Genomic DNA, 12575 nt, shown 5'->3' on the forward strand with positions numbered 1-12575 from the left:
CATATTAGCGATCACGTAGCTTGCTTTTTGCGCTTTGCTTGATGTATTGAAAGACGAACTCATGAGAGTTACCTGTTTCTTAGACTGGTCTTTCATACGTTGAAAGTAGGCTTTATCTTTGTGAGCCACCGATGGGTGTTTAGTTGTTAAATTTCGTGAAAGTTTACTGGGCACCATCGAATTATTAGCCAAAGTTTCTCCACAAACAAGACATTTTGGGATTGGGCACGATTCGTCACCGCAATATATAAAGCCATAACGCACATAGCTCTTATCGTATTTCCGATCAAAAAGCTTAGGTTTTTTCTTTGTTGACTCTGCATCTTCTTGGGAATCATTAGTTTCACTTGACAAACTTGCGGTACGTTTAACGAATTTATCCATTATATACACGTAATATGGGATATTTTTTTGCAATTAAAAAAGTCAATTAAGTTCGCAACGACACAACAAAACACTAGCATTAACGAATGACTACTAAACAAGCGGGCGCAACGTCGCCGTCGTAATTCGTAATGTTATGTTGTCACGCGCATGCACCCCGAGAGCTCGTGCGCAATCACGTGATAATGTAGCAATAGCACCCCACTTATGTAGTGTAGCACACGTGATAATGTAGCGTAGCGGCGTAGCACACGGCCACTTCGCAGCGATCGAGTCCCACCCACGCCACCTCCGGCCACCGCGCCGCACAGAAAAGTAAAGACCGATTTACAGAGCACTTTGTGAGAAGTGACGCGGGACTCGCGGCACACTTACAAATGGCCACGGCACACCAGTGTGCCGCGGAGCACACTTTGCGGAACACTGTATTAATGTAACCCATATGATGTATATTAAAATAATAAAAAAAAAATAAAAACTGCAAACCGCGTTTCGCCCCATTTGCGGTAGCTTGGTTTCTATCCCATAAGTTGAGGTTCAGTTCGGCAATTCGGCTCTCAGTGAGAATTCAACACACTTTTAAAAAGGGATATAAAGTCATTAGAAACGATGAAAAAAACAAATTTAACCTAACCTTACCTAACCCACTTAACACAGTTAATAAAGTTTTTGTTTTATCACTTTCCATGAGTTTACATAACTTTTTAAAGATGTGATGAATTATCATTGTAATGATTTATCCGGTCACCACATGACAAACCCAAAAGATAACCACAACAAAAGTTTTGGCCTTCCAAATCACAAATCGCACTTCTGGGAATTAGTAGTTGTACCCCGCCACGCGTTGCTGTGGATCAGTCTGTCTGTGCAGATATATAAACAATAGCGCATGTTGCTTTTGTGTGCAACAGATGGCGCTGTTTTTTTAAAAAAACACAGGTTTTTACCTGTCCAAGGTGACATATATATAATATAGGTTAAGATTTACATTTCATATTTTTGGAGTAACTTAAGAGGAAGCTACAAGCAAAAAAAGTGTATATTCTTGGTATACCTTAAATTGTAGGTAATAGGCATTAAAATCGCTTGACAAACGGAGTCTAGAAACGTTCAATTTCAAGCACAAAACTGGTTTTTATTTATTTTGTAAATAATTTTATAAGAAAGCAAAAAAAGTTAATCAAGAGAAACTGTCACAGATAATCTTAGCTATAAAACTGTATTTTTTAAGTTTTTTTCTTTACGCGTTCATACATTTATATTGAAAAAATGTTTTTTTTAGTAGTTTACATTTATATTTTTTATTGAGTAATTTATTTTTTATTTGTATTCTACTCAAGCGAAACGATAGGAAAACCTTCAATTTATCTAAAGCATATTTTTTGGAATTCATAATGTACACCAATTCGTTATAAAGATTAATCAACCTAAAATTGTAATATTTAGGTAATTATTTAAGACAATATAAGCGATTCCTAAATGAATATTTGAAACAGAAAAGTGACTTCACTTTTCATTATATTCAATAGATGTCACACATTAAAAAATAAAATAATATATATTTATCTAAGACTTTGTCTAGATTGTATTTAGTTCGAGTTGAATCTTGCGATCATACATAAAGATAGTAGCAAATAAAAATGTGCGGTGAGAAAATGAAGACGATGTTGATAGTTCTTATTCGATGTATGATACAGTTAAATATGACCGAAGGAGATAGGGTCTCATTAGCTCAGTTGGTAGAGAGGTGCCCCGGCAAAGCAAGGGTCCTGGGTTTGAGTCCCAGATGTGACCTATCTTTTTTAGATTTTTCTGTTTCAAATTTTCGTTTAGGAATCGCTAATATATTGTCTTTTAAAATTGTCGCATGGCTCTGAAAAACCAAGAGTTATTGTTGAAAAGCCTCTCTATCCCCAACGTGTGACTGTTTGGTGCGGTTTATGGTCCGGCGGAGTCATTGGACCTTACTTTTTCGAAAATGAGGCTGGAGCAACAGTTACGGTGAATGGATTGCGCTATCGAGAGATGATTAATGATTTTTTATGGCCGGAATTGGATGGTATTGATCTGGACAACGTTTAATTTCAACAAGACGGCGGTACGTGCCACACAAGCAACGAAACCATTGGTCTTTTACGATGGAATATCAAAATAACACCTCTTATTGGAAAACCCTGTACAATATGATTTATTGAAATTTTTTCGTTCCAGTTTAAAAAAATCAGTTATCTGATATGCACCAAGTGCTTAGACTAACTGGAGTCATTGTCTATTAGTCTATCCACTAGCTAGCTATCTAATAACCACATACATCTAGCCGATAGTGAATCTACCCCACACTTGTGTTGCTAGTCTGCTCCTACCGAAATCCATATTACAATAACTTAACTCCCTCCGTTTGGGACGGACAGGGGTACAGAACATGTTTTATTTAAAAAAAAAGTTTTCGGGGAAATATTCACTTGAATTTACATTTTTTTGACTCAAATTACCGATAGCAAATAAATATATAACCATACGAAGCCATTGAGTAGCATAAATTACAAACAAATTAAATATTACAAAAATTAAGTGAAGTTAGGAAGTAAAATGAAGTACAGGAACAGGTAACACGAAGATAGAAGATGGAGACTCTGCAGCAAGAATTCTGGGTGGTGAAGAAACTGGGCCAGCTGCTGCAGAGAAAGAGTCCACCGCGTCCACCAACAGTGCCAGCACGAGGTTCGTCATCCGTCCAGGTATGTGTCTGCTGCTAATAAAGCGCTGACATAATATACTCACATAGATAACAGACCTTGGCAGAACCGCTGTGACGTTCGACGATTATAGAAGATGGAGACTCTGCAGCAAGAATCCTAGGTGGTGAAGAAACTGGACCAGCTGCTGCAGCGAGCGAGTCCACCGCGTCCACCAACAGCGTCCAGGTATGTGTCTGCTGCTAATAAAGCGCTGACACACTATCCTCTCACAGATATCAGACATTGGCAGCACCGCTGTTACGTTCGAAGAAGATAGAAGATGGAGACTCTGCAGCAAGAATCCTAGGTGGTGAAGAAACTGGACCAGCTGCAGCAGCGAGAGAGTCCACCGCGTCCACCAACAGCGTCCAGGTATGTGTCTGCTGCTAATAAAGCGCTGACACACTATCCTCTCACAGATACCAGACCTTGGCAGCACCGCTGTGACGTTCGAAGAAGATAGAAGATGGAGACTCTGCAGCAAGAATCCTAGGTGGTGAAGAAACTGGACCAGCTGCAGCAGCGAGAGAGTCCACCGCGTCCACCAACAGTGCCAGCACGAGGTTCGTCATCCGTCCAGGTTTGTGTCTACAAATCAGCCAAAGATTATTATTATTATATGTATTTATACAAAGGTGTCCGGGGGTAAAGTGCGCTAACTTCAGGAGGTGATTTTACTTGATAATACAAGAAAAAAGGTTTAAGAACGTTTTAAGGTAGTTTTCAGATAAAAAAGTTAAATTGTTTGGAAAAATATTTTTGGATTAGAAAAAAACAACGGAATTTCTACAATCACCTCACGAATCTCGGAGACTGGAACTGTAGCATCCCCAACTGGTGTAGGTAAGTTATGAGAGCGAAAGGAGTGGAAAATTTGTTACAACTTTCACAAATACACGAAATAGCGCCGTAGGCTAAGTTTTTCATTCTGAAGAATGGGGTGGAATACGAATGATAAATTCGCCAGTCCCAGAAAGGCGCAACAGGCGAATTTTTTTTGTAGGTCGAAGAGCAAACCAAAGAATACTTTAAGTTTTTCGGAAAGTCATAATAATAATAATAAATAAAATTTTGATGATTTGTGTAGCGCCGTTTTTGTACAAAATCACCTCGAGGACGCTGTGCCACAATTCCAACAATATTTAAACGAAAATATTTCAGTAGTTTCTTAAATGGACATCTTTTAGTATTATTTAAAAGTGAAGCCTTTAAAACATATCAGCTTAAGCGACTAGTAGCCAAATGGACATTGTGTCGGATTCCCACCCAAGATATATTTATATTTCAAGTAGGTAATTAAAAAAAACACGTTTTGTTCCGTTATTTAATGTGTTATAGGTATGAAAAAAAAAATTAAATGAAACTAAAGCATTTGTCTAGAGATTTTTGTTCTATTTCACCATTTTCTTTTAATTTTTATCGTTTTTTTTAATATTAGCGCGCTCTCTCTAACATTCGTATTTACATATCTCCCTTTCAAACCATCTTTGAACGCTTACTACGGGGCTTTAAGGAGTTTGTCCACATAACCGGAGCATACCATGACCGTGCTATGAACAAGCCATGAATTACGGGAAAGGAACAAAGCCACAAGAATGTTTCGCACCGTTTGCGGTAGCTTCGTACGTTTGCTCCGGTTATGTGGGCAAATTCACTGACTCACTGTCTGTGGTGATGATCTGGCTTATAAGTCACACAGACCATCAGGGAATAATTACCTATGAAAAAATGGGTTGATAACAAAATTCACTCTGCAGGAAAAGTAACAAATTATAATCCAGCCACCAAATACATAAAAAACAGTGAACTCACCGATTAGGATATCACTCGCATTGAGCTTGCAGCGATTCCTTTACCTCCAAATTCAATCATGAAATTATACCTAATCTGTCACGACCAGCTCTCAAGAAAGTAGAATTTTGAATAAAAAATGAAGAAGAAAACACTTTATTCTGACAAAAATATTTTAATCCTTTAGTCTTAAATCGACCAAACAGGAATAGTGGTGCCCTCTTTTGTCAAATAATATAATTCGGATGAATCCAGCTGATTAATGCATAGATGAGTGTAATTCATTATCACTTTACCTGCAGAGCAAAATCTATGCGAGAATTCCCAGAGAGGTCTATAGTATCACTATTTTTAATTTTAAGTTTAAAATTTTATTTCAAACCATAGACATATGAATATTAGTAGACCTGCCCTAAGTGATTAAAAGCGTATTATTCCCCACTCCCCATACCGTTTCCATTGGAGCCGGCTGGGCTCGCGTATGGCCTCCCGTGAATCTAGAAAATGTGACGTCATCATTCTTGTTCGAACTAGCGTCGAGCTATGGTCGAGGCATTTTACGAAATAACACGGCAAAATGGTGGCTAAGCTATGAAAACTTGTAAAAATAGATGTGAAAAAGAGAATAAACCCAATTGTCGTATTACATTCCATATGTAAGCATTATTTTAAGCGTAATTACATCGTATAATATGAATCAGTTTGTAGAAACATATACTATCACATCGAGATATATCTGTACGCATCGTTGGTTACTGGGAACTAAATTATGAACACTTATAAAAGTGTCTTAACTAAATACGTAAGCAAAATATTCGACTCTGAAAATAGAAAAAAAAATTTTTTGCTGAATTTGGACTTCGCAAATTTGTTCATAACGTGGCGAGTAATTTGCGCTCCCTTGTAAAAATGTCTATTCATTCAAAAGCAGATTTTACTTTTAAGAACTAAATGGTGATATTATAATGCGAGATGCCTATATACTGTAAGATTGATTTATTGACGAATCACAGTCAGCTTTACCCCCTTCGTTCTTCAACAGTTGATTTTACCCCTCACCTTTAATTTCTAGTCTATATATTCATATGTCTGTGTTTCAAACTAATTTTAAGTCTATTTCTTCTCCAGACTGTTTTTTTTTTTAAATTTTTATTTATGGGAGTCCACTGCAAAAACCGTCACTAATTGCGTCAGCATAAATGAGAATTAAAATTAAAATTAATACCGTATTATTTTGAAAACGTTTGCGACTCCTGAAATGTTAACTAAATACATCTCTTTGAGAAGGCGGCATTATACCAAAACCACTTGAAAACTGACGTTTGCAATACATTCTATGTAAGCGGAATTTATTTTAAATCTTTTGAAAGATATTTTTTTTTTTTTAGTACTACTCTTTTTAAAAACTTTTAGAGTTTAAACCTTACCTAAATTCTTATTCCTAAATCTGTGTATTTTCTTATTTTTTCATTAACAGATTTAATATTAATATTACAGGAATTTTGAATAGCGACATCAATGATATGAGTTATTTTTTAAATTTTTGTCATGTAAAACTATATCGGGTCTATTATGACTAATCGTTCGGTCTGTTAGTATAGTTTTATCATAATATATTTTATAAAATACGTTTTCTAAAAATTTGGTTCTTATTCATAATATGGTATTATAATACGGCAGTCAATCAAGTTATGTATTATTATTACATTCGAAATTGTCAAACTATTAGTATTAGCCGTCTAACGTTTACAAATGTCAATTTATAGAGAGATGCGCTTGTGCTGCCAGCGTACATCGAATCCTTACGTCATAAACATTGGTCTGGATATTTCTGTTTGGGGAATCGGTATAAAATCAACGGTAGTTACGCCTACCGATATCATTTCACTGTGCTAGACCTCCTGGGGGGCCAAGCACTTGAATTTTAAGAAAGTGAGAAAGTAGCTTTCTTGGATTGACTACCAATGTGCCCAAATATAAAATATCATTAAACAAATTCGCTATCCGCGACTGTCTGTTTGTGCGCTTAGTTCTTCTAAACTACGCAACGGATTTTGATATGATTTTCACTATCATTTAGAGAATTTCTTTTGGAAGGTTAACATATAAAAAACATGCATTTTATATTTATAGAAAGTAAAGAAAAGTTGATGTTTTTTAATCAAGTCGTAAAAAATATATTATCGGGCGCTTACATTGCTAACTCTGGCTAAACCTTATGAGATACATCAAAATAATGTACTACGGAATTGTATATCTTAAAAAGGACTACAGAAAATTCATTCATTGTATATGTTTATCTCCTAAGGATAACCCCCAGTAACGCCGAGAACACATCAGTTAGTAATATAATATACTATTTTGGTTGCATTCAGTTTCTTTTTTATTTGACTTGCGTACTACGCTTTTAGGTAAAAAAAAAATTAACCCTGCTTTTAAAATGAATTTTATTAGTTCAAAATTATCAAAATTATGTAGTTTTTACAAGTGGTTAAACAAAAAAATGTATGAATTATTATCATTCAATATTGTTTCACTACCTCCGTGTCAGAGTGGCTAGGTCCTTGGCTCATTACCCGGAGATCGCGGGTTCGAATTTCAGCGACAACAAAGAAAAAATGCGATAGTTAGAACCGCTTGATTTTTGTAATGCTATTCTGTCACCGTAACACATGTTCATTGTAATATCCTAGCTATTAGTGTATTAGCTCTCTCGTAGATGGCACAATATGAGTCTATCAGCCTACCCATAGATGGCGCATTCGAGAATAATATGATAATAAATAAGGTGAGAATCTCAAGCCGAAGGTTAATTCATTACGAGAGATTGTGAAAACCCCGAAGATACAACACTCATAAAACTCTCTCTATCTCATTTTCTATTACGGTTAGACATAAAATATTAACAGATTTAGAAAGAGAGAACAACAAGCTTTATCTTTGCATTTAAAAGTTGACCATTAACGCTTCCGGGTAATTTTAAATAATTCTGCCAATTTTTTAAATTATAATTTTTATACAAAACAAAACAAAAACTTAACTGACAACCATTTTAATATGTTTGACTAATTGACGGCCTCCTTGGTGGAAGGGTAAGGCATCGACTAGCAATCCGAATGTCTCAGTTTCAAATCCCAGCGTGCGCAAGTAAATTTTATTAGATTGATTGGTATATAATTTTTTTTTTTTTAACATATTTGTATTTAAAAATGTTTTCCCCACTCATGTGCTAAGAAAGTTTTAATATTTTTTATTTTATTTTATTAAATTTTAATTTTAATACAATCTGATCCAATGTAATCTATTTATCTATCTCAATTTAATCAGTCTGTGTTTGATTGTAAAGTGTTATCAATATCGTGTCTCACTGTGTCCTAAATCCATTTTTTATTTACGATTTGAAAATATTGACTATTGTTTGTTTTTTGTAGGAGAGTGGTAATTTAAGTTGTAAAATTTTATTTATTTATTTATTAATTAACGTTCTTTTTCGTGGCTTTTACATTTGAATATTAAGAGGAAGCTACAAGCCAAAAATGTGTACATTCTTGGTATACCTTATATTGTAGGTAATAGCCATTAAAATCGCTTGAACGAAGTCTAGAAGCGTTCGATTTCTAGCAAAAAACTGTTTTTTATTTATTTTGTAAATAATTTTATAAGAAATCAAAAAAGTTAATCAAGTGAAACTGTCACAGATAATCTTAGCTATAATACTGTATTTTTTAAAGTTGTTTCTTTTATGCGTTCATACATTTATATTGAAAACATATTTTTTTAGTAGTTTGCATTTATATTTTTTATTGAGTAATTTAATTTTTTATTTGTATTCTACTCTAGCAAAGCGATAGTAAAACCTTCAATTTATCAAAATCATATTTTTTGGTATTCATAATGTACACCAATTAGTTATAAAGAATAATCAAAATAGTGATTTGGCATTAAGCTTCGCATTAATTAATTAATTAATTCATTTTTATTGCTTTTTAACCTTCTTTATCTTTATTGCATGATGTGAACATTGGTTATTGGGTTGTAATCTAATTCCTTTACTTATTTTTTCTCTCTCTCTATGCATGTTATGTTATAAACCTGTTAATGTTCCTAATAAAATAAAATAAAAAATTAAGAAATATACTTTATTTATTGTACATAACTGAATTGCTTGAATAACAACATTTTGTATTTGTTTAAAGATAAATTGAAGATGTCCACTGACTTGGTATAATTGTTTCACTCCATTAGTATTCTGGCAAAAGAGGAATACATATGGTAGTTAGTCCCAGAATTTCTGCACTGAAATAAATCCTGAAATCTAGTATTACGTTATGAAATCCGGAAGCTTTTCAATTCTGCCCATACCAGACTTTCAACTAAATCATTTAGAACTTTATATAGAAATACCAAGTCAATAAAAATTCTAGTGTCTGACAATTTGAGCATATTCATATAATTTAACAGAGTGTTGTAGTTCAACATAATTGCTGGAATACCCATTTTAAAATTTATAAAACGTAAGAATTTGTTTTGTATTCTTTAAACAGCTTGTACATGTATATTATAATGTGGGTTCCAGACAGTAGAATTGTACTCAAGTTGACTTCTTACATAGGCAAAATATATCAATTCAATACACTTTATATTGTTAAAATTTCTGGTTAGCCTAGTTATAAATCCCAACATTTTTAAGCCCTTATTAGAGATTTCTGTTATGTGGTTAACAAATGAAAGATTTTATTGCAATGTGATGCCGAAGTCTTTGATTTGTGATAAGGCGAAGCTTAATGCCAAATCACTATTTTGTTTAATCTTTATAACGAATTGGTGTACATTATGAATACCAAAAAAATATGCTTTAGATAAATTGAAAGTTTTCCTATCGCTTCGCTTGAGTAGAATACAAATACAAAATTAAATTACTCAATAAAAAATATAAATGCAAACTACAAAAATTAACGCATAAAGGAAACAACTTTAAAGAAATACAGTATTATAGCTAAGATTATCTGTGACAGTTTCACTTGATTAACTTTTTTGCTTTCTTATAAAATTATTTATAAAATAAATAAAAACCAGTTTTGTGCTTGAAATCGAACGTTTCTAGATTACGTTTGTCAAGCGATTTTAATGCCTATTACCTACGATATAAGGTATACCAAGAATATGCACACTTTTGGCTTGTAGCTTCCTCTTAATAACTCAAGAGCGTTATCAATGTTGTAATAAAAAATCTGGATTTTTTATTCGAGAAAATATAACTATTTGACATTTTGAGATATTTAAGTAAAGTCTATTTTCACTACACCAAATCAATAATTTGTTGTTATTGTTGAAGAATGTTGCAATTGCGAATATTTTTAATAGTTCTATAAATGTTGAGGTCATTAGCAAAAATTAACATCATGATAAATTGCAATAGTTAATCAAATTTCTGTGTCCAAAAGTTATCTTCGGTTTTGCTTGTTGGATGTATGTTTGATTGAAGGAACTAGTGATTTTGTTAGGTATGTTCGTTAGTTGATCAAATGAAAATATATAAGAAGAAAGTTGTAACCTTTCCCTTACTGTGCTAAAAAAATCCACACGTTCCGGTGCTGTCTAGCCAATACACATCTCAAAATAAGCGATTTAATATCGGAAAAATATGAATATTCATAGCTAATCGATTATGTTTATTATATTTTATATCAGAAGTAATAATCATTGTAATTTAATTGCTGAAAACATGAAGAAACCATGGGCAGATGTTAAAAAAACGTGCGAGGAGTCTATATTTAGTGCGCCCTACTGTCGAATTTGGCAACCATCTCTGGTCCGGAGCCCCTAAATACCTGAAAAAACCCTTGACTCTCTGCAAAAACGGGCGGTCCGTTTGATAGATTCCCCAATCTTAACAAACGGACTGCAAATCTTTAGAGCACAGGCGTCAGGTAGGTATGCTGTCCTTGTTCTATCGGTATTACAATGGAAGATGCTCTGAGGAACTAGCGTCATTGATCCCTTCGGCACCGGTGCGTAGTCGGGATACACGCCAAACGCGCGCCCAACATTTGTACACGGTTGACATTTGTCACATGAGAACGGGTCGCTTCTACGATTCGTTATTAAGTTCAACAGCTCGGCTGTGGAACGAACTGCCGGCCTCTGTGTTTCCTCCCTCCTACAACATGGGACTCTTCAAGACCCTTGTTCACTCCTTCCTCTCCACAAAAATACCCTCCACACAGCATCCCCAAAGATGACATAGGCCCTGAGGGAAATTATTTTCTTCAGGGTCTCCTGTGTGGAGTTAACATAAAAAAAAATATATATCCCAATTGAGCATGTCTTAATTTTACTGGAAGCAGTTGGGACTCAGTTGTATGGTTTAAAATTAATCATGCAACCCAAATATTAAACTTGATTTTATGGATAAAATCCAAAAAAGTATACTGTTAAAAATTGGCTGGATTTTTTCATTGACAGTTAACCCATCCAGCGTTTGAGGGCCATATATGACCGGGCGTCCATATTTGATAAAAGTTTTTTTTCTATCATGAAGAAATACATAATTTTTTGACGTTAGAAAGAGAAATAACAATTCTTTCCAGTTTGCATTAAATATTTTTATTAGATTCCATTACCTAATATAATCCTAAAACTAGCAAAAATCAATAATTCATATTTCGCGTCGCTATCGTAACATTCAATTTAACTTTAAGAATTATTTCTTATTTTTTTATTATATGAACGAGATAAAAGTGAAGGTACAGTTTTCGTACAAATTCCTCAAACAAAACGAATATGTTTTCGAAATATGTAGTTCTCTCAATTTTTCTATGATTGGAGTAAAAAATGAGGTAAAAATGTGGTTAACGTTTTTGACAACATTTTTCAAGTGTGATATTAAAATTTAATTATTTAGAAATATTAAAATTTATTTTAAATGCGTATCTAGTTTCTAAAACAGTATTTGTTTTTACAGAAAATTAAAATGATAAAACTATACTAACAGACCGAACGATTAGTCATAATAGACCCGATATAGTTTTACATGACAAAATTTAAAAAAAATAACTTATATCATTGATGTCGCTATTCCAAATTCCTGTAATATTCAAACATCTGTTAATGAAAAATGAAAAAATACACAGATTTAGGAAATGAGATTAAAAGAATTTGGCATTCTCAGACTATAAAAATATTACAATTTTTTTATTTCGGCTACTGGCATTATACCTAGCTCTCTCATTCAAAAATTTAGGCATATTAGATCTGTCAAAGAATTTATATATATAAAAATGCAAAAATCAGTCATTAGGATTATCATACATGTAGGATTACGAAAGATTTTTAAATATTTATGTTGAGGGATCAGTAGGATTTATAGGTCCTGTTAGAAGTTCTACCGAGCCGAACCCTCTGATGTGAAAATATCTGGTGTCGGTGAATTATTTTCCCATTTGATCTCTGGTGAGTTGACGTGTTGTTCTTGTATTGTTTTGTATTTATTTTGCTTATATAATGCACTTGCATAATGTTGATTGACTAGATGATCATTTGTGGAAAAGTGTGTGGAAGGGTTTAGTTTTTCCTATGGGGAAGATTTGACCCGAACATACAGCGCATTTGAAATATACAGAAAACATTGTAAAATGAACAAATGTGGTGTGTAATCGGCAT

Source organism: Hesperophylax consimilis, chromosome 17 (assembly GCF_061612785.1).
Source record: "Hesperophylax consimilis isolate HC1 chromosome 17, BYU_Hcon_1.0, whole genome shotgun sequence".
Classification (NCBI taxonomy): Eukaryota; Metazoa; Arthropoda; class Insecta; order Trichoptera; family Limnephilidae; genus Hesperophylax; species Hesperophylax consimilis.